Source organism: Schistocerca cancellata, chromosome 6 (genome assembly GCF_023864275.1).
Source record: "Schistocerca cancellata isolate TAMUIC-IGC-003103 chromosome 6, iqSchCanc2.1, whole genome shotgun sequence".
Taxonomy (NCBI): Eukaryota; Metazoa; Arthropoda; class Insecta; order Orthoptera; family Acrididae; genus Schistocerca; species Schistocerca cancellata.
In genome coordinates this window covers 614,622,959-614,645,754 of record NC_064631.1, presented here as the reverse complement: position 1 = coordinate 614,645,754, position 22,796 = coordinate 614,622,959, and the positions used below count along the sequence as shown (strand labels likewise).

Below are 22,796 nucleotides of genomic sequence, written 5' to 3'. Positions count from 1 at the left end.
GTGGCACTGGCGTTGCCCATGGGGCTTCATGTAAGGCGACTGCACGTCGCTCGGCCAGCAGCGGCCTACTGCAGACCGACACTTAAGAGACACCAAATAGAAATCGACATCGAGAGACAGGCCCTGTCATATGGCACTCGCGACGTATACGCTGAAATTGAATGTAAAGAATACGTCTTTTGTAGTGGGCGTCGCTCTACTGCAGTGTCACACATGACGAATAAATAGGAAAACAGTAGAACGTCTGTGTAGGGCCATGTTTTTACCTACAGTGTCACTTGGCTGAATGTGTATAAGGCTCTGTGGCATCACTCAACACAGCCAAGTTGTCACACTAGCTGTGTATCTCTAACAAAGTTGACGTATGTCCTCACCTGGGTGACGGTTAAAACGATTTCGCCCCCGGGTGGGCTCGAACCACCAACCTTTCGGTTAACAGCCGGAGGCCTTGACTTGTGCTGTGCATATCAACGCAGTTCGTATACCTTCTGCAGGAATCTCGCAGAATGGTAGCATCTGCTTACGCCTCTTCACATGGATAAAATGCATGCACACTGTAGCGACGCTCGTAAACGAATGACATCGCCAAGCATGACATTATACTACAAAATGCATACAAACCACTGTTCTCCCTATGCAATCAGAAAACCTCTGAGGCCAGTAGGATACTTGTTATAGGTTGTAGAACATCCCTTCCATTCAGTGTACTGCCATGTGTTAGATGCTGCTCGCGATAGCTCCGCTCCTTGCGGGAAGGTTAAAAAAATGAATGCCTTCTGTGAGGTTCGAACTCACGACCCCTGGTTTACGAGACCAGTGCTCTACCACTGAGCTAAGAAGGCGGCAGCTGCGCGTTTGTGAGCTATCCCCGAATTGTCACTTCATCATACTGAATCTTGCAGCCCTCGACCAGATAACGGATTTGGCACACAGCTGCTGCTGCTGCTGGGGGTGTCCACATTGCCGTTTTCCAAATCTCTTGACTGTTTCGCCCTTACGATCGACGACGAGCGTCGTGCCACCAAACGTTTGCGGTCTGCACAATCTTGACCTAGTGCACAGTTTGTTGGATTGCGTGGCTCGACTGCGAAATGCGCCTTTCGGCTCCTCTCTCTGGCTGCAGTATGCTGTTGTCCACAGTGGCACTGGCGTTGCCCATGGGGCTTCATGTAAGGCGACTGCACGTCGCTCGGCCAGCAGCGGCCTACTGCAGACCGACACTTAAGAGACACCAAATAGAAATCGACATCGAGAGACAGGCCCTGTCATATGGCACTCGCGACGTATACGCTGAAATTGAATGTAAAGAATACGTCTTTTGTAGTGGGCGTCGCTCTACTGCAGTGTCACACATGACGAATAAATAGGAAAACAGTAGAACGTCTGTGTAGGGCCATGTTTTTACCTACAGTGTCACTTGGCTGAATGTGTATAAGGCTCTGTGGCATCACTCAACACAGCCAAGTTGTCACACTAGCTGTGTATCTCTAACAAAGTTGACGTATGTCCTCACCTGGGTGACGGTTAAAACGATTTCGCCCCCGGGTGGGCTCGAACCACCAACCTTTCGGTTAACAGCCGAACGCGCTAGCCGATTGCGCCACGGAGGCCTTGACTTGTGCTGTGCATATCAACGCAGTTCGTATACCTTCTGCAGGAATCTCGCAGAATGGTAGCATCTGCTTACGCCTCTTCACATGGATAAAATGCATGCACACTGTAGCGACGCTCGTAAACGAATGACATCGCCAAGCATGACATTATACTACAAAATGCATACAAACCACTGTTCTCCCTATGCAATCAGAAAACCTCTGAGGCCAGTAGGATACTTGTTATAGGTTGTAGAACATCCCTTCCATTCAGTGTACTGCCATGTGTTAGATGCTGCTCGCGATAGCTCCGCTCCTTGCGGGAAGGTTAAAAAAATGAATGCCTTCTGTGAGGTTCGAACTCACGACCCCTGGTTTACGAGACCAGTGCTCTACCACTGAGCTAAGAAGGCGGCAGCTGCGCGTTTGTGAGCTATCCCCGAATTGTCACTTCATCATACTGAATCTTGCAGCCCTCGACCAGATAACGGATTTGGCACACAGCTGCTGCTGCTGCTGGGGGTGTCCACATTGCCGTTTTCCAAATCTCTTGACTGTTTCGCCCTTACGATCGACGACGAGCGTCGTGCCACCAAACGTTTGCGGTCTGCACAATCTTGACCTAGTGCACAGTTTGTTGGATTGCGTGGCTCGACTGCGAAATGCGCCTTTCGGCTCCTCTCTCTGGCTGCAGTATGCTGTTGTCCACAGTGGCACTGGCGTTGCCCATGGGGCTTCATGTAAGGCGACTGCACGTCGCTCGGCCAGCAGCGGCCTACTGCAGACCGACACTTAAGAGACACCAAATAGAAATCGACATCGAGAGACAGGCCCTGTCATATGGCACTCGCGACGTATACGCTGAAATTGAATGTAAAGAATACGTCTTTTGTAGTGGGCGTCGCTCTACTGCAGTGTCACACATGACGAATAAATAGGAAAACAGTAGAACGTCTGTGTAGGGCCATGTTTTTACCTACAGTGTCACTTGGCTGAATGTGTATAAGGCTCTGTGGCATCACTCAACACAGCCAAGTTGTCACACTAGCTGTGTATCTCTAACAAAGTTGACGTATGTCCTCACCTGGGTGACGGTTAAAACGATTTCGCCCCCGGGTGGGCTCGAACCACCAACCTTTCGGTTAACAGCCGGAGGCCTTGACTTGTGCTGTGCATATCAACGCAGTTCGTATACCTTCTGCAGGAATCTCGCAGAATGGTAGCATCTGCTTACGCCTCTTCACATGGATAAAATGCATGCACACTGTAGCGACGCTCGTAAACGAATGACATCGCCAAGCATGACATTATACTACAAAATGCATACAAACCACTGTTCTCCCTATGCAATCAGAAAACCTCTGAGGCCAGTAGGATACTTGTTATAGGTTGTAGAACATCCCTTCCATTCAGTGTACTGCCATGTGTTAGATGCTGCTCGCGATAGCTCCGCTCCTTGCGGGAAGGTTAAAAAAATGAATGCCTTCTGTGAGGTTCGAACTCACGACCCCTGGTTTACGAGACCAGTGCTCTACCACTGAGCTAAGAAGGCGGCAGCTGCGCGTTTGTGAGCTATCCCCGAATTGTCACTTCATCATACTGAATCTTGCAGCCCTCGACCAGATAACGGATTTGGCACACAGCTGCTGCTGCTGCTGGGGGTGTCCACATTGCCGTTTTCCAAATCTCTTGACTGTTTCGCCCTTACGATCGACGACGAGCGTCGTGCCACCAAACGTTTGCGGTCTGCACAATCTTGACCTAGTGCACAGTTTGTTGGATTGCGTGGCTCGACTGCGAAATGCGCCTTTCGGCTCCTCTCTCTGGCTGCAGTATGCTGTTGTCCACAGTGGCACTGGCGTTGCCCATGGGGCTTCATGTAAGGCGACTGCACGTCGCTCGGCCAGCAGCGGCCTACTGCAGACCGACACTTAAGAGACACCAAATAGAAATCGACATCGAGAGACAGGCCCTGTCATATGGCACTCGCGACGTATACGCTGAAATTGAATGTAAAGAATACGTCTTTTGTAGTGGGCGTCGCTCTACTGCAGTGTCACACATGACGAATAAATAGGAAAACAGTAGAACGTCTGTGTAGGGCCATGTTTTTACCTACAGTGTCACTTGGCTGAATGTGTATAAGGCTCTGTGGCATCACTCAACACAGCCAAGTTGTCACACTAGCTGTGTATCTCTAACAAAGTTGACGTATGTCCTCACCTGGGTGACGGTTAAAACGATTTCGCCCCCGGGTGGGCTCGAACCACCAACCTTTCGGTTAACAGCCGAACGCGCTAGCCGATTGCGCCACGGAGGCCTTGACTTGTGCTGTGCATATCAACGCAGTTCGTATACCTTCTGCAGGAATCTCGCAGAATGGTAGCATCTGCTTACGCCTCTTCACATGGATAAAATGCATGCACACTGTAGCGACGCTCGTAAACGAATGACATCGCCAAGCATGACATTATACTACAAAATGCATACAAACCACTGTTCTCCCTATGCAATCAGAAAACCTCTGAGGCCAGTAGGATACTTGTTATAGGTTGTAGAACATCCCTTCCATTCAGTGTACTGCCATGTGTTAGATGCTGCTCGCGATAGCTCCGCTCCTTGCGGGAAGGTTAAAAAAATGAATGCCTTCTGTGAGGTTCGAACTCACGACCCCTGGTTTACGAGACCAGTGCTCTACCACTGAGCTAAGAAGGCGGCAGCTGCGCGTTTGTGAGCTATCCCCGAATTGTCACTTCATCATACTGAATCTTGCAGCCCTCGACCAGATAACGGATTTGGCACACAGCTGCTGCTGCTGCTGGGGGTGTCCACATTGCCGTTTTCCAAATCTCTTGACTGTTTCGCCCTTACGATCGACGACGAGCGTCGTGCCACCAAACGTTTGCGGTCTGCACAATCTTGACCTAGTGCACAGTTTGTTGGATTGCGTGGCTCGACTGCGAAATGCGCCTTTCGGCTCCTCTCTCTGGCTGCAGTATGCTGTTGTCCACAGTGGCACTGGCGTTGCCCATGGGGCTTCATGTAAGGCGACTGCACGTCGCTCGGCCAGCAGCGGCCTACTGCAGACCGACACTTAAGAGACACCAAATAGAAATCGACATCGAGAGACAGGCCCTGTCATATGGCACTCGCGACGTATACGCTGAAATTGAATGTAAAGAATACGTCTTTTGTAGTGGGCGTCGCTCTACTGCAGTGTCACACATGACGAATAAATAGGAAAACAGTAGAACGTCTGTGTAGGGCCATGTTTTTACCTACAGTGTCACTTGGCTGAATGTGTATAAGGCTCTGTGGCATCACTCAACACAGCCAAGTTGTCACACTAGCTGTGTATCTCTAACAAAGTTGACGTATGTCCTCACCTGGGTGACGGTTAAAACGATTTCGCCCCCGGGTGGGCTCGAACCACCAACCTTTCGGTTAACAGCCGAACGCGCTAGCCGATTGCGCCACGGAGGCCTTGACTTGTGCTGTGCATATCAACGCAGTTCGTATACCTTCTGCAGGAATCTCGCAGAATGGTAGCATCTGCTTACGCCTCTTCACATGGATAAAATGCATGCACACTGTAGCGACGCTCGTAAACGAATGACATCGCCAAGCATGACATTATACTACAAAATGCATACAAACCACTGTTCTCCCTATGCAATCAGAAAACCTCTGAGGCCAGTAGGATACTTGTTATAGGTTGTAGAACATCCCTTCCATTCAGTGTACTGCCATGTGTTAGATGCTGCTCGCGATAGCTCCGCTCCTTGCGGGAAGGTTAAAAAAATGAATGCCTTCTGTGAGGTTCGAACTCACGACCCCTGGTTTACGAGACCAGTGCTCTACCACTGAGCTAAGAAGGCGGCAGCTGCGCGTTTGTGAGCTATCCCCGAATTGTCACTTCATCATACTGAATCTTGCAGCCCTCGACCAGATAACGGATTTGGCACACAGCTGCTGCTGCTGCTGGGGGTGTCCACATTGCCGTTTTCCAAATCTCTTGACTGTTTCGCCCTTACGATCGACGACGAGCGTCGTGCCACCAAACGTTTGCGGTCTGCACAATCTTGACCTAGTGCACAGTTTGTTGGATTGCGTGGCTCGACTGCGAAATGCGCCTTTCGGCTCCTCTCTCTGGCTGCAGTATGCTGTTGTCCACAGTGGCACTGGCGTTGCCCATGGGGCTTCATGTAAGGCGACTGCACGTCGCTCGGCCAGCAGCGGCCTACTGCAGACCGACACTTAAGAGACACCAAATAGAAATCGACATCGAGAGACAGGCCCTGTCATATGGCACTCGCGACGTATACGCTGAAATTGAATGTAAAGAATACGTCTTTTGTAGTGGGCGTCGCTCTACTGCAGTGTCACACATGACGAATAAATAGGAAAACAGTAGAACGTCTGTGTAGGGCCATGTTTTTACCTACAGTGTCACTTGGCTGAATGTGTATAAGGCTCTGTGGCATCACTCAACACAGCCAAGTTGTCACACTAGCTGTGTATCTCTAACAAAGTTGACGTATGTCCTCACCTGGGTGACGGTTAAAACGATTTCGCCCCCGGGTGGGCTCGAACCACCAACCTTTCGGTTAACAGCCGAACGCGCTAGCCGATTGCGCCACGGAGGCCTTGACTTGTGCTGTGCATATCAACGCAGTTCGTATACCTTCTGCAGGAATCTCGCAGAATGGTAGCATCTGCTTACGCCTCTTCACATGGATAAAATGCATGCACACTGTAGCGACGCTCGTAAACGAATGACATCGCCAAGCATGACATTATACTACAAAATGCATACAAACCACTGTTCTCCCTATGCAATCAGAAAACCTCTGAGGCCAGTAGGATACTTGTTATAGGTTGTAGAACATCCCTTCCATTCAGTGTACTGCCATGTGTTAGATGCTGCTCGCGATAGCTCCGCTCCTTGCGGGAAGGTTAAAAAAATGAATGCCTTCTGTGAGGTTCGAACTCACGACCCCTGGTTTACGAGACCAGTGCTCTACCACTGAGCTAAGAAGGCGGCAGCTGCGCGTTTGTGAGCTATCCCCGAATTGTCACTTCATCATACTGAATCTTGCAGCCCTCGGCCAGATAACGGATTTGGCACACAGCTGCTGCTGCTGCTGGGGGTGTCCACATTGCCGTTTTCCAAATCTCTTGACTGTTTCGCCCTTACGATCGACGACGAGCGTCGTGCCACCAAACGTTTGCGGTCTGCACAATCTTGACCTAGTGCACAGTTTGTTGGATTGCGTGGCTCGACTGCGAAATGCGCCTTTCGGCTCCTCTCTCTGGCTGCAGTATGCTGTTGTCCACAGTGGCACTGGCGTTGCCCATGGGGCTTCATGTAAGGCGACTGCACGTCGCTCGGCCAGCAGCGGCCTACTGCAGACCGACACTTAAGAGACACCAAATAGAAATCGACATCGAGAGACAGGCCCTGTCATATGGCACTCGCGACGTATACGCTGAAATTGAATGTAAAGAATACGTCTTTTGTAGTGGGCGTCGCTCTACTGCAGTGTCACACATGACGAATAAATAGGAAAACAGTAGAACGTCTGTGTAGGGCCATGTTTTTACCTACAGTGTCACTTGGCTGAATGTGTATAAGGCTCTGTGGCATCACTCAACACAGCCAAGTTGTCACACTAGCTGTGTATCTCTAACAAAGTTGACGTATGTCCTCACCTGGGTGACGGTTAAAACGATTTCGCCCCCGGGTGGGCTCGAACCACCAACCTTTCGGTTAACAGCCGGAGGCCTTGACTTGTGCTGTGCATATCAACGCAGTTCGTATACCTTCTGCAGGAATCTCGCAGAATGGTAGCATCTGCTTACGCCTCTTCACATGGATAAAATGCATGCACACTGTAGCGACGCTCGTAAACGAATGACATCGCCAAGCATGACATTATACTACAAAATGCATACAAACCACTGTTCTCCCTATGCAATCAGAAAACCTCTGAGGCCAGTAGGATACTTGTTATAGGTTGTAGAACATCCCTTCCATTCAGTGTACTGCCATGTGTTAGATGCTGCTCGCGATAGCTCCGCTCCTTGCGGGAAGGTTAAAAAAATGAATGCCTTCTGTGAGGTTCGAACTCACGACCCCTGGTTTACGAGACCAGTGCTCTACCACTGAGCTAAGAAGGCGGCAGCTGCGCGTTTGTGAGCTATCCCCGAATTGTCACTTCATCATACTGAATCTTGCAGCCCTCGACCAGATAACGGATTTGGCACACAGCTGCTGCTGCTGCTGGGGGTGTCCACATTGCCGTTTTCCAAATCTCTTGACTGTTTCGCCCTTACGATCGACGACGAGCGTCGTGCCACCAAACGTTTGCGGTCTGCACAATCTTGACCTAGTGCACAGTTTGTTGGATTGCGTGGCTCGACTGCGAAATGCGCCTTTCGGCTCCTCTCTCTGGCTGCAGTATGCTGTTGTCCACAGTGGCACTGGCGTTGCCCATGGGGCTTCATGTAAGGCGACTGCACGTCGCTCGGCCAGCAGCGGCCTACTGCAGACCGACACTTAAGAGACACCAAATAGAAATCGACATCGAGAGACAGGCCCTGTCATATGGCACTCGCGACGTATACGCTGAAATTGAATGTAAAGAATACGTCTTTTGTAGTGGGCGTCGCTCTACTGCAGTGTCACACATGACGAATAAATAGGAAAACAGTAGAACGTCTGTGTAGGGCCATGTTTTTACCTACAGTGTCACTTGGCTGAATGTGTATAAGGCTCTGTGGCATCACTCAACACAGCCAAGTTGTCACACTAGCTGTGTATCTCTAACAAAGTTGACGTATGTCCTCACCTGGGTGACGGTTAAAACGATTTCGCCCCCGGGTGGGCTCGAACCACCAACCTTTCGGTTAACAGCCGAACGCGCTAGCCGATTGCGCCACGGAGGCCTTGACTTGTGCTGTGCATATCAACGCAGTTCGTATACCTTCTGCAGGAATCTCGCAGAATGGTAGCATCTGCTTACGCCTCTTCACATGGATAAAATGCATGCACACTGTAGCGACGCTCGTAAACGAATGACATCGCCAAGCATGACATTATACTACAAAATGCATACAAACCACTGTTCTCCCTATGCAATCAGAAAACCTCTGAGGCCAGTAGGATACTTGTTATAGGTTGTAGAACATCCCTTCCATTCAGTGTACTGCCATGTGTTAGATGCTGCTCGCGATAGCTCCGCTCCTTGCGGGAAGGTTAAAAAAATGAATGCCTTCTGTGAGGTTCGAACTCACGACTCCTGGTTTACGAGACCAGTGCTCTACCACTGAGCTAAGAAGGCGGCAGCTGCGCGTTTGTGAGCTATCCCCGAATTGTCACTTCATCATACTGAATCTTGCAGCCCTCGGCCAGATAACGGATTTGGCACACAGCTGCTGCTGCTGCTGGGGGTGTCCACATTGCCGTTTTCCAAATCTCTTGACTGTTTCGCCCTTACGATCGACGACGAGCGTCGTGCCACCAAACGTTTGCGGTCTGCACAATCTTGACCTAGTGCACAGTTTGTTGGATTGCGTGGCTCGACTGCGAAATGCGCCTTTCGGCTCCTCTCTCTGGCTGCAGTATGCTGTTGTCCACAGTGGCACTGGCGTTGCCCATGGGGCTTCATGTAAGGCGACTGCACGTCGCTCGGCCAGCAGCGGCCTACTGCAGACCGACACTTAAGAGACACCAAATAGAAATCGACATCGAGAGACAGGCCCTGTCATATGGCACTCGCGACGTATACGCTGAAATTGAATGTAAAGAATACGTCTTTTGTAGTGGGCGTCGCTCTACTGCAGTGTCACACATGACGAATAAATAGGAAAACAGTAGAACGTCTGTGTAGGGCCATGTTTTTACCTACAGTGTCACTTGGCTGAATGTGTATAAGGCTCTGTGGCATCACTCAACACAGCCAAGTTGTCACACTAGCTGTGTATCTCTAACAAAGTTGACGTATGTCCTCACCTGGGTGACGGTTAAAACGATTTCGCCCCCGGGTGGGCTCGAACCACCAACCTTTCGGTTAACAGCCGAACGCGCTAGCCGATTGCGCCACGGAGGCCTTGACTTGTGCTGTGCATATCAACGCAGTTCGTATACCTTCTGCAGGAATCTCGCAGAATGGTAGCATCTGCTTACGCCTCTTCACATGGATAAAATGCATGCACACTGTAGCGACGCTCGTAAACGAATGACATCGCCAAGCATGACATTATACTACAAAATGCATACAAACCACTGTTCTCCCTATGCAATCAGAAAACCTCTGAGGCCAGTAGGATACTTGTTATAGGTTGTAGAACATCCCTTCCATTCAGTGTACTGCCATGTGTTAGATGCTGCTCGCGATAGCTCCGCTCCTTGCGGGAAGGTTAAAAAAATGAATGCCTTCTGTGAGGTTCGAACTCACGACCCCTGGTTTACGAGACCAGTGCTCTACCACTGAGCTAAGAAGGCGGCAGCTGCGCGTTTGTGAGCTATCCCCGAATTGTCACTTCATCATACTGAATCTTGCAGCCCTCGACCAGATAACGGATTTGGCACACAGCTGCTGCTGCTGCTGGGGGTGTCCACATTGCCGTTTTCCAAATCTCTTGACTGTTTCGCCCTTACGATCGACGACGAGCGTCGTGCCACCAAACGTTTGCGGTCTGCACAATCTTGACCTAGTGCACAGTTTGTTGGATTGCGTGGCTCGACTGCGAAATGCGCCTTTCGGCTCCTCTCTCTGGCTGCAGTATGCTGTTGTCCACAGTGGCACTGGCGTTGCCCATGGGGCTTCATGTAAGGCGACTGCACGTCGCTCGGCCAGCAGCGGCCTACTGCAGACCGACACTTAAGAGACACCAAATAGAAATCGACATCGAGAGACAGGCCCTGTCATATGGCACTCGCGACGTATACGCTGAAATTGAATGTAAAGAATACGTCTTTTGTAGTGGGCGTCGCTCTACTGCAGTGTCACACATGACGAATAAATAGGAAAACAGTAGAACGTCTGTGGTAGGGCCATGTTTTTACCTACAGTGTCACTTGGCTGAATGTGTATAAGGCTCTGTGGCATCACTCAACACAGCCAAGTTGTCACACTAGCTGTGTATCTCTAACAAAGTTGACGTATGTCCTCACCTGGGTGACGGTTAAAACGATTTCGCCCCCGGGTGGGCTCGAACCACCAACCTTTCGGTTAACAGCCGAACGCGCTAGCCGATTGCGCCACGGAGGCCTTGACTTGTGCTGTGCATATCAACGCAGTTCGTATACCTTCTGCAGGAATCTCGCAGAATGGTAGCATCTGCTTACGCCTCTTCACATGGATAAAATGCATGCACACTGTAGCGACGCTCGTAAACGAATGACATCGCCAAGCATGACATTATACTACAAAATGCATACAAACCACTGTTCTCCCTATGCAATCAGAAAACCTCTGAGGCCAGTAGGATACTTGTTATAGGTTGTAGAACATCCCTTCCATTCAGTGTACTGCCATGTGTTAGATGCTGCTCGCGATAGCTCCGCTCCTTGCGGGAAGGTTAAAAAAATGAATGCCTTCTGTGAGGTTCGAACTCACGACCCCTGGTTTACGAGACCAGTGCTCTACCACTGAGCTAAGAAGGCGGCAGCTGCGCGTTTGTGAGCTATCCCCGAATTGTCACTTCATCATACTGAATCTTGCAGCCCTCGACCAGATAACGGATTTGGCACACAGCTGCTGCTGCTGCTGGGGGTGTCCACATTGCCGTTTTCCAAATCTCTTGACTGTTTCGCCCTTACGATCGACGACGAGCGTCGTGCCACCAAACGTTTGCGGTCTGCACAATCTTGACCTAGTGCACAGTTTGTTGGATTGCGTGGCTCGACTGCGAAATGCGCCTTTCGGCTCCTCTCTCTGGCTGCAGTATGCTGTTGTCCACAGTGGCACTGGCGTTGCCCATGGGGCTTCATGTAAGGCGACTGCACGTCGCTCGGCCAGCAGCGGCCTACTGCAGACCGACACTTAAGAGACACCAAATAGAAATCGACATCGAGAGACAGGCCCTGTCATATGGCACTCGCGACGTATACGCTGAAATTGAATGTAAAGAATACGTCTTTTGTAGTGGGCGTCGCTCTACTGCAGTGTCACACATGACGAATAAATAGGAAAACAGTAGAACGTCTGTGTAGGGCCATGTTTTTACCTACAGTGTCACTTGGCTGAATGTGTATAAGGCTCTGTGGCATCACTCAACACAGCCAAGTTGTCACACTAGCTGTGTATCTCTAACAAAGTTGACGTATGTCCTCACCTGGGTGACGGTTAAAACGATTTCGCCCCCGGGTGGGCTCGAACCACCAACCTTTCGGTTAACAGCCGAACGCGCTAGCCGATTGCGCCACGGAGGCCTTGACTTGTGCTGTGCATATCAACGCAGTTCGTATACCTTCTGCAGGAATCTCGCAGAATGGTAGCATCTGCTTACGCCTCTTCACATGGATAAAATGCATGCACACTGTAGCGACGCTCGTAAACGAATGACATCGCCAAGCATGACATTATACTACAAAATGCATACAAACCACTGTTCTCCCTATGCAATCAGAAAACCTCTGAGGCCAGTAGGATACTTGTTATAGGTTGTAGAACATCCCTTCCATTCAGTGTACTGCCATGTGTTAGATGCTGCTCGCGATAGCTCCGCTCCTTGCGGGAAGGTTAAAAAAATGAATGCCTTCTGTGAGGTTCGAACTCACGACCCCTGGTTTACGAGACCAGTGCTCTACCACTGAGCTAAGAAGGCGGCAGCTGCGCGTTTGTGAGCTATCCCCGAATTGTCACTTCATCATACTGAATCTTGCAGCCCTCGACCAGATAACGGATTTGGCACACAGCTGCTGCTGCTGCTGGGGGTGTCCACATTGCCGTTTTCCAAATCTCTTGACTGTTTCGCCCTTACGATCGACGACGAGCGTCGTGCCACCAAACGTTTGCGGTCTGCACAATCTTGACCTAGTGCACAGTTTGTTGGATTGCGTGGCTCGACTGCGAAATGCGCCTTTCGGCTCCTCTCTCTGGCTGCAGTATGCTGTTGTCCACAGTGGCACTGGCGTTGCCCATGGGGCTTCATGTAAGGCGACTGCACGTCGCTCGGCCAGCAGCGGCCTACTGCAGACCGACACTTAAGAGACACCAAATAGAAATCGACATCGAGAGACAGGCCCTGTCATATGGCACTCGCGACGTATACGCTGAAATTGAATGTAAAGAATACGTCTTTTGTAGTGGGCGTCGCTCTACTGCAGTGTCACACATGACGAATAAATAGGAAAACAGTAGAACGTCTGTGTAGGGCCATGTTTTTACCTACAGTGTCACTTGGCTGAATGTGTATAAGGCTCTGTGGCATCACTCAACACAGCCAAGTTGTCACACTAGCTGTGTATCTCTAACAAAGTTGACGTATGTCCTCACCTGGGTGACGGTTAAAACGATTTCGCCCCCGGGTGGGCTCGAACCACCAACCTTTCGGTTAACAGCCGAACGCGCTAGCCGATTGCGCCACGGAGGCCTTGACTTGTGCTGTGCATATCAACGCAGTTCGTATACCTTCTGCAGGAATCTCGCAGAATGGTAGCATCTGCTTACGCCTCTTCACATGGATAAAATGCATGCACACTGTAGCGACGCTCGTAAACGAATGACATCGCCAAGCATGACATTATACTACAAAATGCATACAAACCACTGTTCTCCCTATGCAATCAGAAAACCTCTGAGGCCAGTAGGATACTTGTTATAGGTTGTAGAACATCCCTTCCATTCAGTGTACTGCCATGTGTTAGATGCTGCTCGCGATAGCTCCGCTCCTTGCGGGAAGGTTAAAAAAATGAATGCCTTCTGTGAGGTTCGAACTCACGACTCCTGGTTTACGAGACCAGTGCTCTACCACTGAGCTAAGAAGGCGGCAGCTGCGCGTTTGTGAGCTATCCCCGAATTGTCACTTCATCATACTGAATCTTGCAGCCCTCGGCCAGATAACGGATTTGGCACACAGCTGCTGCTGCTGCTGGGGGTGTCCACATTGCCGTTTTCCAAATCTCTTGACTGTTTCGCCCTTACGATCGACGACGAGCGTCGTGCCACCAAACGTTTGCGGTCTGCACAATCTTGACCTAGTGCACAGTTTGTTGGATTGCGTGGCTCGACTGCGAAATGCGCCTTTCGGCTCCTCTCTCTGGCTGCAGTATGCTGTTGTCCACAGTGGCACTGGCGTTGCCCATGGGGCTTCATGTAAGGCGACTGCACGTCGCTCGGCCAGCAGCGGCCTACTGCAGACCGACACTTAAGAGACACCAAATAGAAATCGACATCGAGAGACAGGCCCTGTCATATGGCACTCGCGACGTATACGCTGAAATTGAATGTAAAGAATACGTCTTTTGTAGTGGGCGTCGCTCTACTGCAGTGTCACACATGACGAATAAATAGGAAAACAGTAGAACGTCTGTGTAGGGCCATGTTTTTACCTACAGTGTCACTTGGCTGAATGTGTATAAGGCTCTGTGGCATCACTCAACACAGCCAAGTTGTCACACTAGCTGTGTATCTCTAACAAAGTTGACGTATGTCCTCACCTGGGTGACGGTTAAAACGATTTCGCCCCCGGGTGGGCTCGAACCACCAACCTTTCGGTTAACAGCCGAACGCGCTAGCCGATTGCGCCACGGAGGCCTTGACTTGTGCTGTGCATATCAACGCAGTTCGTATACCTTCTGCAGGAATCTCGCAGAATGGTAGCATCTGCTTACGCCTCTTCACATGGATAAAATGCATGCACACTGTAGCGACGCTCGTAAACGAATGACATCGCCAAGCATGACATTATACTACAAAATGCATACAAACCACTGTTCTCCCTATGCAATCAGAAAACCTCTGAGGCCAGTAGGATACTTGTTATAGGTTGTAGAACATCCCTTCCATTCAGTGTACTGCCATGTGTTAGATGCTGCTCGCGATAGCTCCGCTCCTTGCGGGAAGGTTAAAAAAATGAATGCCTTCTGTGAGGTTCGAACTCACGACCCCTGGTTTACGAGACCAGTGCTCTACCACTGAGCTAAGAAGGCGGCAGCTGCGCGTTTGTGAGCTATCCCCGAATTGTCACTTCATCATACTGAATCTTGCAGCCCTCGACCAGATAACGGATTTGGCACACAGCTGCTGCTGCTGCTGGGGGTGTCCACATTGCCGTTTTCCAAATCTCTTGACTGTTTCGCCCTTACGATCGACGACGAGCGTCGTGCCACCAAACGTTTGCGGTCTGCACAATCTTGACCTAGTGCACAGTTTGTTGGATTGCGTGGCTCGACTGCGAAATGCGCCTTTCGGCTCCTCTCTCTGGCTGCAGTATGCTGTTGTCCACAGTGGCACTGGCGTTGCCCATGGGGCTTCATGTAAGGCGACTGCACGTCGCTCGGCCAGCAGCGGCCTACTGCAGACCGACACTTAAGAGACACCAAATAGAAATCGACATCGAGAGACAGGCCCTGTCATATGGCACTCGCGACGTATACGCTGAAATTGAATGTAAAGAATACGTCTTTTGTAGTGGGCGTCGCTCTACTGCAGTGTCACACATGACGAATAAATAGGAAAACAGTAGAACGTCTGTGGTAGGGCCATGTTTTTACCTACAGTGTCACTTGGCTGAATGTGTATAAGGCTCTGTGGCATCACTCAACACAGCCAAGTTGTCACACTAGCTGTGTATCTCTAACAAAGTTGACGTATGTCCTCACCTGGGTGACGGTTAAAACGATTTCGCCCCCGGGTGGGCTCGAACCACCAACCTTTCGGTTAACAGCCGAACGCGCTAGCCGATTGCGCCACGGAGGCCTTGACTTGTGCTGTGCATATCAACGCAGTTCGTATACCTTCTGCAGGAATCTCGCAGAATGGTAGCATCTGCTTACGCCTCTTCACATGGATAAAATGCATGCACACTGTAGCGACGCTCGTAAACGAATGACATCGCCAAGCATGACATTATACTACAAAATGCATACAAACCACTGTTCTCCCTATGCAATCAGAAAACCTCTGAGGCCAGTAGGATACTTGTTATAGGTTGTAGAACATCCCTTCCATTCAGTGTACTGCCATGTGTTAGATGCTGCTCGCGATAGCTCCGCTCCTTGCGGGAAGGTTAAAAAAATGAATGCCTTCTGTGAGGTTCGAACTCACGACCCCTGGTTTACGAGACCAGTGCTCTACCACTGAGCTAAGAAGGCGGCAGCTGCGCGTTTGTGAGCTATCCCCGAATTGTCACTTCATCATACTGAATCTTGCAGCCCTCGACCAGATAACGGATTTGGCACACAGCTGCTGCTGCTGCTGGGGGTGTCCACATTGCCGTTTTCCAAATCTCTTGACTGTTTCGCCCTTACGATCGACGACGAGCGTCGTGCCACCAAACGTTTGCGGTCTGCACAATCTTGACCTAGTGCACAGTTTGTTGGATTGCGTGGCTCGACTGCGAAATGCGCCTTTCGGCTCCTCTCTCTGGCTGCAGTATGCTGTTGTCCACAGTGGCACTGGCGTTGCCCATGGGGCTTCATGTAAGGCGACTGCACGTCGCTCGGCCAGCAGCGGCCTACTGCAGACCGACACTTAAGAGACACCAAATAGAAATCGACATCGAGAGACAGGCCCTGTCATATGGCACTCGCGACGTATACGCTGAAATTGAATGTAAAGAATACGTCTTTTGTAGTGGGCGTCGCTCTACTGCAGTGTCACACATGACGAATAAATAGGAAAACAGTAGAACGTCTGTGTAGGGCCATGTTTTTACCTACAGTGTCACTTGGCTGAATGTGTATAAGGCTCTGTGGCATCACTCAACACAGCCAAGTTGTCACACTAGCTGTGTATCTCTAACAAAGTTGACGTATGTCCTCACCTGGGTGACGGTTAAAACGATTTCGCCCCCGGGTGGGCTCGAACCACCAACCTTTCGGTTAACAGCCGAACGCGCTAGCCGATTGCGCCACGGAGGCCTTGACTTGTGCTGTGCATATCAACGCAGTTCGTATACCTTCTGCAGGAATCTCGCAGAATGGTAGCATCTGCTTACGCCTCTTCACATGGATAAAATGCATGCACACTGTAGCGACGCTCGTAAACGAATGACATCGCCAAGCATGACATTATACTACAAAATGCATACAAACCACTGTTCTCCCTATGCAATCAGAAAACCTCTGAGGCCAGTAGGATACTTGTTATAGGTTGTAGAACATCCCTTCCATTCAGTGTACTGCCATGTGTTAGATGCTGCTCGCGATAGCTCCGCTCCTTGCGGGAAGGTTAAAAAAATGAATGCCTTCTGTGAGGTTCGAACTCACGACCCCTGGTTTACGAGACCAGTGCTCTACCACTGAGCTAAGAAGGCGGCAGCTGCGCGTTTGTGAGCTATCCCCGAATTGTCACTTCATCATACTGAATCTTGCAGCCCTCGACCAGATAACGGATTTGGCACACAGCTGCTGCTGCTGCTGGGGGTGTCCACATTGCCGTTTTCCAAATCTCTTGACTGTTTCGCCCTTACGATCGACGACGAGCGTCGTGCCACCAAACGTTTGCGGTCTGCACAATCTTGACCTAGTGCACAGTTTGTTGGATTGCGTGGCTCGACTGCGAAATGCGCCTTTCGGCTCCTCTCTCTGGCTGCAGTATGCTGTTGTCCACAGTGGCACTGGCGTTGCCCATGGGGCTTCATGTAAGGCGACTGCACGTCGCTCGGCCAGCAGCGGCCTACTGCAGACCGACACTTAAGAGACACCAAATAGAAATCGACATCGAGAGACAGGCCCTGTCATATGGCACTCGCGACGTATACGCTGAAATTGAATGTAAAGAATACGTCTTTTGTAGTGGGCGTCGCTCTACTGCAGTGTCACACATGACGAATAAATAGGAAAACAGTAGAACGTCTGTGTAGGGCCATGTTTTTACCTACAGTGTCACTTGGCTGAATGTGTATAAGGCTCTGTGGCATCACTCAACACAGCCAAGTTGTCACACTAGCTGTGTATCTCTAACAAAGTTGACGTACGTCCTCACCTGGGTGACGGTTAAAACGATTTCGCCCCCGGGTGGGCTCGAACCACCAACCTTTCGGTTAACAGCCGAACGCGCTAGCCGATTGCGCCACGGAGGCCTTGACTTGTGCTGTGCATATCAACGCAGTTCGTATACCTTCTGCAGGAATCTCGCAGAATGGTAGCATCTGCTTACGCCTCTTCACATGGATAAAATGCATGCACACTGTAGCGACGCTCGTAAACGAATGACATCGCCAAGCATGACATTATACTACAAAATGCATACAAACCACTGTTCTCCCTATGCAATCAGAAAACCTCTGAGGCCAGTAGGATACTTGTTATAGGTTGTAGAACATCCCTTCCATTCAGTGTACTGCCATGTGTTAGATGCTGCTCGCGATAGCTCCGCTCCTTGCGGGAAGGTTAAAAAAATGAATGCCTTCTGTGAGGTTCGAACTCACGACCCCTGGTTTACGAGACCAGTGCTCTACCACTGAGCTAAGAAGGCGGCAGCTGCGCGTTTGTGAGCTATCCCCGAATTGTCACTTCATCATACTGAATCTTGCAGCCCTCGACCAGATAACGGATTTGGCACACAGCTGCTGCTGCTGCTGGGGGTGTCCACATTGCCGTTTTCCAAATCTCTTGACTGTTTCGCCCTTACGATCGACGACGAGCGTCGTGCCACCAAACGTTTGCGGTCTGCACAATCTTGACCTAGTGCACAGTTTGTTGGATTGCGTGGCTCGACTGCGAAATGCGCCTTTCGGCTCCTCTCTCTGGCTGCAGTATGCTGTTGTCCACAGTGGCACTGGCGTTGCCCATGGGGCTTCATGTAAGGCGACTGCACGTCGCTCGGCCAGCAGCGGCCTACTGCAGACCGACACTTAAGAGACACCAAATAGAAATCGACATCGAGAGACAGGCCCTGTCATATGGCACTCGCGACGTATACGCTGAAATTGAATGTAAAGAATACGTCTTTTGTAGTGGGCGTCGCTCTACTGCAGTGTCACACATGACGAATAAATAGGAAAACAGTAGAACGTCTGTGTAGGGCCATGTTTTTACCTACAGTGTCACTTGGCTGAATGTGTATAAGGCTCTGTGGCATCACTCAACACAGCCAAGTTGTCACACTAGCTGTGTATCTCTAACAAAGTTGACGTACGTCCTCACCTGGGTGACGGTTAAAACGATTTCGCCCCCGGGTGGGCTCGAACCACCAACCTTTCGGTTAACAGCCGAACGCGCTAGCCGATTGCGCCACGGAGGCCTTGACTTGTGCTGTGCATATCAACGCAGTTCGTATACCTTCTGCAGGAATCTCGCAGAATGGTAGCATCTGCTTACGCCTCTTCACATGGATAAAATGCATGCACACTGTAGCGACGCTCGTAAACGAATGACATCGCCAAGCATGACATTATACTACAAAATGCATACAAACCACTGTTCTCCCTATGCAATCAGAAAACCTCTGAGGCCAGTAGGATACTTGTTATAGGTTGTAGAACATCCCTTCCATTCAGTGTACTGCCATGTGTTAGATGCTGCTCGCGATAGCTCCGCTCCTTGCGGGAAGGTTAAAAAAATGAATGCCTTCTGTGAGGTTCGAACTCACGACCCCTGGTTTACGAGACCAGTGCTCTACCACTGAGCTAAGAAGGCGGCAGCTGCGCGTTTGTGAGCTATCCCCGAATTGTCACTTCATCATACTGAATCTTGCAGCCCTCGACCAGATAACGGATTTGGCACACAGCTGCTGCTGCTGCTGGGGGTGTCCACATTGCCGTTTTCCAAATCTCTTGACTGTTTCGCCCTTACGATCGACGACGAGCGTCGTGCCACCAAACGTTTGCGGTCTGCACAATCTTGACCTAGTGCACAGTTTGTTGGATTGCGTGGCTCGACTGCGAAATGCGCCTTTCGGCTCCTCTCTCTGGCTGCAGTATGCTGTTGTCCACAGTGGCACTGGCGTTGCCCATGGGGCTTCATGTAAGGCGACTGCACGTCGCTCGGCCAGCAGCGGCCTACTGCAGACCGACACTTAAGAGACACCAAATAGAAATCGACATCGAGAGACAGGCCCTGTCATATGGCACTCGCGACGTATACGCTGAAATTGAATGTAAAGAATACGTCTTTTGTAGTGGGCGTCGCTCTACTGCAGTGTCACACATGACGAATAAATAGGAAAACAGTAGAACGTCTGTGTAGGGCCATGTTTTTACCTACAGTGTCACTTGGCTGAATGTGTATAAGGCTCTGTGGCATCACTCAACACAGCCAAGTTGTCACACTAGCTGTGTATCTCTAACAAAGTTGACGTATGTCCTCACCTGGGTGACGGTTAAAACGATTTCGCCCCCGGGTGGGCTCGAACCACCAACCTTTCGGTTAACAGCCGAACGCGCTAGCCGATTGCGCCACGGAGGCCTTGACTTGTGCTGTGCATATCAACGCAGTTCGTATACCTTCTGCAGGAATCTCGCAGAATGGTAGCATCTGCTTACGCCTCTTCACATGGATAAAATGCATGCACACTGTAGCGACGCTCGTAAACGAATGACATCGCCAAGCATGACATTATACTACAAAATGCATACAAACCACTGTTCTCCCTATGCAATCAGAAAACCTCTGAGGCCAGTAGGATACTTGTTATAGGTTGTAGAACATCCCTTCCATTCAGTGTACTGCCATGTGTTAGATGCTGCTCGCGATAGCTCCGCTCCTTGCGGGAAGGTTAAAAAAATGAATGCCTTCTGTGAGGTTCGAACTCACGACCCCTGGTTTACGAGACCAGTGCTCTACCACTGAGCTAAGAAGGCGGCAGCTGCGCGTTTGTGAGCTATCCCCGAATTGTCACTTCATCATACTGAATCTTGCAGCCCTCGACCAGATAACGGATTTGGCACACAGCTGCTGCTGCTGCTGGGGGTGTCCACATTGCCGTTTTCCAAATCTCTTGACTGTTTCGCCCTTACGATCGACGACGAGCGTCGTGCCACCAAACGTTTGCGGTCTGCACAATCTTGACCTAGTGCACAGTTTGTTGGATTGCGTGGCTCGACTGCGAAATGCGCCTTTCGGCTCCTCTCTCTGGCTGCAGTATGCTGTTGTCCACAGTGGCACTGGCGTTGCCCATGGGGCTTCATGTAAGGCGACTGCACGTCGCTCGGCCAGCAGCGGCCTACTGCAGACCGACACTTAAGAGACACCAAATAGAAATCGACATCGAGAGACAGGCCCTGTCATATGGCACTCGCGACGTATACGCTGAAATTGAATGTAAAGAATACGTCTTTTGTAGTGGGCGTCGCTCTACTGCAGTGTCACACATGACGAATAAATAGGAAAACAGTAGAACGTCTGTGTAGGGCCATGTTTTTACCTACAGTGTCACTTGGCTGAATGTGTATAAGGCTCTGTGGCATCACTCAACACAGCCAAGTTGTCACACTAGCTGTGTATCTCTAACAAAGTTGACGTATGTCCTCACCTGGGTGACGGTTAAAACGATTTCGCCCCCGGGTGGGCTCGAACCACCAACCTTTCGGTTAACAGCCGAACGCGCTAGCCGATTGCGCCACGGAGGCCTTGACTTGTGCTGTGCATATCAACGCAGTTCGTATACCTTCTGCAGGAATCTCGCAGAATGGTAGCATCTGCTTACGCCTCTTCACATGGATAAAATGCATGCACACTGTAGCGACGCTCGTAAACGAATGACATCGCCAAGCATGACATTATACTACAAAATGCATACAAACCACTGTTCTCCCTATGCAATCAGAAAACCTCTGAGGCCAGTAGGATACTTGTTATAGGTTGTAGAACATCCCTTCCATTCAGTGTACTGCCATGTGTTAGATGCTGCTCGCGATAGCTCCGCTCCTTGCGGGAAGGTTAAAAAAATGAATGCCTTCTGTGAGGTTCGAACTCACGACCCCTGGTTTACGAGACCAGTGCTCTACCACTGAGCTAAGAAGGCGGCAGCTGCGCGTTTGTGAGCTATCCCCGAATTGTCACTTCATCATACTGAATCTTGCAGCCCTCGACCAGATAACGGATTTGGCACACAGCTGCTGCTGCTGCTGGGGGTGTCCACATTGCCGTTTTCCAAATCTCTTGACTGTTTCGCCCTTACGATCGACGACGAGCGTCGTGCCACCAAACGTTTGCGGTCTGCACAATCTTGACCTAGTGCACAGTTTGTTGGATTGCGTGGCTCGACTGCGAAATGCGCCTTTCGGCTCCTCTCTCTGGCTGCAGTATGCTGTTGTCCACAGTGGCACTGGCGTTGCCCATGGGGCTTCATGTAAGGCGACTGCACGTCGCTCGGCCAGCAGCGGCCTACTGCAGACCGACACTTAAGAGACACCAAATAGAAATCGACATCGAGAGACAGGCCCTGTCATATGGCACTCGCGACGTATACGCTGAAATTGAATGTAAAGAATACGTCTTTTGTAGTGGGCGTCGCTCTACTGCAGTGTCACACATGACGAATAAATAGGAAAACAGTAGAACGTCTGTGGTAGGGCCATGTTTTTACCTACAGTGTCACTTGGCTGAATGTGTATAAGGCTCTGTGGCATCACTCAACACAGCCAAGTTGTCACACTAGCTGTGTATCTCTAACAAAGTTGACGTATGTCCTCACCTGGGTGACGGTTAAAACGATTTCGCCCCCGGGTGGGCTCGAACCACCAACCTTTCGGTTAACAGCCGAACGCGCTAGCCGATTGCGCCACGGAGGCCTTGACTTGTGCTGTGCATATCAACGCAGTTCGTATACCTTCTGCAGGAATCTCGCAGAATGGTAGCATCTGCTTACGCCTCTTCACATGGATAAAATGCATGCACACTGTAGCGACGCTCGTAAACGAATGACATCGCCAAGCATGACATTATACTACAAAATGCATACAAACCACTGTTCTCCCTATGCAATCAGAAAACCTCTGAGGCCAGTAGGATACTTGTTATAGGTTGTAGAACATCCCTTCCATTCAGTGTACTGCCATGTGTTAGATGCTGCTCGCGATAGCTCCGCT

At 50.4% G+C, this 22,796-nt stretch overlaps 36 non-coding genes across 36 annotated transcripts; all 36 read right to left on the bottom strand.

Annotated features, from left to right (window-relative positions):
- Nucleotides 1–770: 770 nt before the first annotated feature.
- Nucleotides 771–842, bottom strand: Trnat-cgu (transfer RNA threonine (anticodon CGU)). The gene has a single exon. It is a non-coding gene; the product is annotated as a tRNA-Thr (tRNA).
- Nucleotides 843–1,536: 694 nt separating this feature from the next.
- Trnan-guu (transfer RNA asparagine (anticodon GUU)) lies at nt 1,537–1,610 on the bottom strand. The gene has a single exon. It is a non-coding gene; the product is annotated as a tRNA-Asn (tRNA).
- A 323-nt stretch (nt 1,611–1,933) lies between these two features.
- Nucleotides 1,934–2,005, bottom strand: Trnat-cgu (transfer RNA threonine (anticodon CGU)). Its single transcript has one exon. It is a non-coding gene; the product is annotated as a tRNA-Thr (tRNA).
- Nucleotides 2,006–3,072: 1,067 nt separating this feature from the next.
- Nucleotides 3,073–3,144, bottom strand: Trnat-cgu (transfer RNA threonine (anticodon CGU)). The gene has a single exon. It is a non-coding gene; the product is annotated as a tRNA-Thr (tRNA).
- Nucleotides 3,145–3,838: 694 nt separating this feature from the next.
- Trnan-guu (transfer RNA asparagine (anticodon GUU)) lies at nt 3,839–3,912 on the bottom strand. The gene has a single exon. It is a non-coding gene; the product is annotated as a tRNA-Asn (tRNA).
- A 323-nt stretch (nt 3,913–4,235) lies between these two features.
- On the bottom strand, nt 4,236–4,307 carry Trnat-cgu (transfer RNA threonine (anticodon CGU)). Its single transcript has one exon. It is a non-coding gene; the product is annotated as a tRNA-Thr (tRNA).
- Nucleotides 4,308–5,001: 694 nt separating this feature from the next.
- Nucleotides 5,002–5,075, bottom strand: Trnan-guu (transfer RNA asparagine (anticodon GUU)). The gene has a single exon. It is a non-coding gene; the product is annotated as a tRNA-Asn (tRNA).
- Nucleotides 5,076–5,398: 323 nt separating this feature from the next.
- Trnat-cgu (transfer RNA threonine (anticodon CGU)) lies at nt 5,399–5,470 on the bottom strand. The gene has a single exon. It is a non-coding gene; the product is annotated as a tRNA-Thr (tRNA).
- Nucleotides 5,471–6,164: 694 nt separating this feature from the next.
- On the bottom strand, nt 6,165–6,238 carry Trnan-guu (transfer RNA asparagine (anticodon GUU)). The gene has a single exon. It is a non-coding gene; the product is annotated as a tRNA-Asn (tRNA).
- A 323-nt stretch (nt 6,239–6,561) lies between these two features.
- On the bottom strand, nt 6,562–6,633 carry Trnat-cgu (transfer RNA threonine (anticodon CGU)). Its single transcript has one exon. It is a non-coding gene; the product is annotated as a tRNA-Thr (tRNA).
- Nucleotides 6,634–7,700: 1,067 nt separating this feature from the next.
- Trnat-cgu (transfer RNA threonine (anticodon CGU)) lies at nt 7,701–7,772 on the bottom strand. The gene has a single exon. It is a non-coding gene; the product is annotated as a tRNA-Thr (tRNA).
- A 694-nt stretch (nt 7,773–8,466) lies between these two features.
- Trnan-guu (transfer RNA asparagine (anticodon GUU)) lies at nt 8,467–8,540 on the bottom strand. The gene has a single exon. It is a non-coding gene; the product is annotated as a tRNA-Asn (tRNA).
- Nucleotides 8,541–8,863: 323 nt separating this feature from the next.
- On the bottom strand, nt 8,864–8,935 carry Trnat-cgu (transfer RNA threonine (anticodon CGU)). The gene has a single exon. It is a non-coding gene; the product is annotated as a tRNA-Thr (tRNA).
- Nucleotides 8,936–9,629: 694 nt separating this feature from the next.
- Nucleotides 9,630–9,703, bottom strand: Trnan-guu (transfer RNA asparagine (anticodon GUU)). Its single transcript has one exon. It is a non-coding gene; the product is annotated as a tRNA-Asn (tRNA).
- Nucleotides 9,704–10,026: 323 nt separating this feature from the next.
- On the bottom strand, nt 10,027–10,098 carry Trnat-cgu (transfer RNA threonine (anticodon CGU)). Its single transcript has one exon. It is a non-coding gene; the product is annotated as a tRNA-Thr (tRNA).
- Nucleotides 10,099–10,793: 695 nt separating this feature from the next.
- On the bottom strand, nt 10,794–10,867 carry Trnan-guu (transfer RNA asparagine (anticodon GUU)). Its single transcript has one exon. It is a non-coding gene; the product is annotated as a tRNA-Asn (tRNA).
- Nucleotides 10,868–11,190: 323 nt separating this feature from the next.
- On the bottom strand, nt 11,191–11,262 carry Trnat-cgu (transfer RNA threonine (anticodon CGU)). The gene has a single exon. It is a non-coding gene; the product is annotated as a tRNA-Thr (tRNA).
- Nucleotides 11,263–11,956: 694 nt separating this feature from the next.
- On the bottom strand, nt 11,957–12,030 carry Trnan-guu (transfer RNA asparagine (anticodon GUU)). The gene has a single exon. It is a non-coding gene; the product is annotated as a tRNA-Asn (tRNA).
- Nucleotides 12,031–12,353: 323 nt separating this feature from the next.
- Nucleotides 12,354–12,425, bottom strand: Trnat-cgu (transfer RNA threonine (anticodon CGU)). Its single transcript has one exon. It is a non-coding gene; the product is annotated as a tRNA-Thr (tRNA).
- Nucleotides 12,426–13,119: 694 nt separating this feature from the next.
- Nucleotides 13,120–13,193, bottom strand: Trnan-guu (transfer RNA asparagine (anticodon GUU)). Its single transcript has one exon. It is a non-coding gene; the product is annotated as a tRNA-Asn (tRNA).
- A 323-nt stretch (nt 13,194–13,516) lies between these two features.
- Trnat-cgu (transfer RNA threonine (anticodon CGU)) lies at nt 13,517–13,588 on the bottom strand. The gene has a single exon. It is a non-coding gene; the product is annotated as a tRNA-Thr (tRNA).
- Nucleotides 13,589–14,282: 694 nt separating this feature from the next.
- Trnan-guu (transfer RNA asparagine (anticodon GUU)) lies at nt 14,283–14,356 on the bottom strand. The gene has a single exon. It is a non-coding gene; the product is annotated as a tRNA-Asn (tRNA).
- A 323-nt stretch (nt 14,357–14,679) lies between these two features.
- On the bottom strand, nt 14,680–14,751 carry Trnat-cgu (transfer RNA threonine (anticodon CGU)). The gene has a single exon. It is a non-coding gene; the product is annotated as a tRNA-Thr (tRNA).
- Nucleotides 14,752–15,446: 695 nt separating this feature from the next.
- Nucleotides 15,447–15,520, bottom strand: Trnan-guu (transfer RNA asparagine (anticodon GUU)). The gene has a single exon. It is a non-coding gene; the product is annotated as a tRNA-Asn (tRNA).
- Nucleotides 15,521–15,843: 323 nt separating this feature from the next.
- Nucleotides 15,844–15,915, bottom strand: Trnat-cgu (transfer RNA threonine (anticodon CGU)). Its single transcript has one exon. It is a non-coding gene; the product is annotated as a tRNA-Thr (tRNA).
- Nucleotides 15,916–16,609: 694 nt separating this feature from the next.
- Trnan-guu (transfer RNA asparagine (anticodon GUU)) lies at nt 16,610–16,683 on the bottom strand. Its single transcript has one exon. It is a non-coding gene; the product is annotated as a tRNA-Asn (tRNA).
- A 323-nt stretch (nt 16,684–17,006) lies between these two features.
- On the bottom strand, nt 17,007–17,078 carry Trnat-cgu (transfer RNA threonine (anticodon CGU)). The gene has a single exon. It is a non-coding gene; the product is annotated as a tRNA-Thr (tRNA).
- A 694-nt stretch (nt 17,079–17,772) lies between these two features.
- Nucleotides 17,773–17,846, bottom strand: Trnan-guu (transfer RNA asparagine (anticodon GUU)). Its single transcript has one exon. It is a non-coding gene; the product is annotated as a tRNA-Asn (tRNA).
- A 323-nt stretch (nt 17,847–18,169) lies between these two features.
- Nucleotides 18,170–18,241, bottom strand: Trnat-cgu (transfer RNA threonine (anticodon CGU)). Its single transcript has one exon. It is a non-coding gene; the product is annotated as a tRNA-Thr (tRNA).
- A 694-nt stretch (nt 18,242–18,935) lies between these two features.
- Nucleotides 18,936–19,009, bottom strand: Trnan-guu (transfer RNA asparagine (anticodon GUU)). Its single transcript has one exon. It is a non-coding gene; the product is annotated as a tRNA-Asn (tRNA).
- A 323-nt stretch (nt 19,010–19,332) lies between these two features.
- Trnat-cgu (transfer RNA threonine (anticodon CGU)) lies at nt 19,333–19,404 on the bottom strand. The gene has a single exon. It is a non-coding gene; the product is annotated as a tRNA-Thr (tRNA).
- Nucleotides 19,405–20,098: 694 nt separating this feature from the next.
- Nucleotides 20,099–20,172, bottom strand: Trnan-guu (transfer RNA asparagine (anticodon GUU)). The gene has a single exon. It is a non-coding gene; the product is annotated as a tRNA-Asn (tRNA).
- A 323-nt stretch (nt 20,173–20,495) lies between these two features.
- On the bottom strand, nt 20,496–20,567 carry Trnat-cgu (transfer RNA threonine (anticodon CGU)). The gene has a single exon. It is a non-coding gene; the product is annotated as a tRNA-Thr (tRNA).
- Nucleotides 20,568–21,261: 694 nt separating this feature from the next.
- Nucleotides 21,262–21,335, bottom strand: Trnan-guu (transfer RNA asparagine (anticodon GUU)). Its single transcript has one exon. It is a non-coding gene; the product is annotated as a tRNA-Asn (tRNA).
- A 323-nt stretch (nt 21,336–21,658) lies between these two features.
- Nucleotides 21,659–21,730, bottom strand: Trnat-cgu (transfer RNA threonine (anticodon CGU)). Its single transcript has one exon. It is a non-coding gene; the product is annotated as a tRNA-Thr (tRNA).
- A 695-nt stretch (nt 21,731–22,425) lies between these two features.
- On the bottom strand, nt 22,426–22,499 carry Trnan-guu (transfer RNA asparagine (anticodon GUU)). Its single transcript has one exon. It is a non-coding gene; the product is annotated as a tRNA-Asn (tRNA).
- Between the last annotated feature and the right edge of the window lie 297 nt (nt 22,500–22,796).